The 1020-nt window shown below is 31.3% G+C and overlaps 1 non-coding gene across 1 annotated transcript; it reads right to left on the bottom strand.

The window, feature by feature from the left end:
• Window positions 1-390: 390 nt before the first annotated feature.
• Window positions 391-464, bottom strand: TRNAW-CCA. The gene has a single exon. It is a non-coding gene; the product is annotated as a tRNA-Trp (tRNA).
• Window positions 465-1020: the final 556 nt, after the last annotated feature.

The raw sequence follows: 1020 nt of genomic DNA, 5'->3' as shown, positions 1-1020 counted from the left end.
CGATAGTTCATATATTCTTCATATATTCTATAGTTCCTTACCGTATCAATTTCCTAATTTTTTGGTTCATTGAGATTTAGAGTTAATACGTATTACTATTTAAGCATAGATATTACCTCCCCCCTCCCCTCTCAAACAGATTGAAATGATTGAAGTTTTTCTATTTGGAATTGTCTTGGGTCTAATTCCTATTACTTTGGCTGGATTATTTGTAACTGCATATTTACAATACAGACGTGGTGATCAGTTGGAACTTTGATTAATTTAACATCCATTTTTTGTATTGACCTCCTACTTCCTTTAATTTCGCGGGAGGGTCAAAATTAGATTGGTTTAATTTTTTTCGGTCGGTAATTTTCGTATCTAGCGCGACTAACAAGAACACAGAATCACGCTCTGTAGGATTTGAACCTACGACATCGGGTTTTGGAGACCCACGTTCTACCGAACTGAACTAAGAGCGCTTTATTATCACAAAGAATATTTTGTAACCCCAATACGTCTTGGATATATACTATACAAAAAAATTAAAAGTATTTTTTTATGTATCCTACTTTTTCTTTTAATCGATCCTCCCCTGTTACTGTTCAGAAGATAAGTAATAGGTAGGGATGACAGGATTCCGAACCCGTGAACTATTTTTCGTAACCCAAAACAACGCGCTACCAAGCTGCGCTACACTTCCCTTTCAATTGGTCTACAGTGTCATTGTAGAGAACTTCCTTTTTTGTTTTCCATTATTTTTATTTCTTCCATTGATATACACAAATATCTTGTCATTTCTTCTTTTTGGTCTCATATAACATATATTTATATTCAAAATAGTATATAGTAACGGACTTCTATTATATATTATTTATATTATATTTATTATATTTTTTATATTATATTTATTATATTTTAAAGTATGAAATAAATATGGGACCCTATAAAAAATAATGACTATTTTTCGAGAATTTCTGGCCTAAAGGGGCATGCTTGTTTCTTTTAAGATTAAGAAAAATATGATCTATTTTGTAC

This window comes from Fragaria vesca, unplaced genomic scaffold, assembly GCF_000184155.1.
Source record: "Fragaria vesca subsp. vesca unplaced genomic scaffold, FraVesHawaii_1.0 scf0512848, whole genome shotgun sequence".
NCBI lineage: Eukaryota > Viridiplantae > Streptophyta > Magnoliopsida > Rosales > Rosaceae > Fragaria > Fragaria vesca.
The sequence above is the reverse complement of the archived record's forward strand: the minus strand, read 5'-3'. Positions and strand labels throughout refer to the sequence as shown.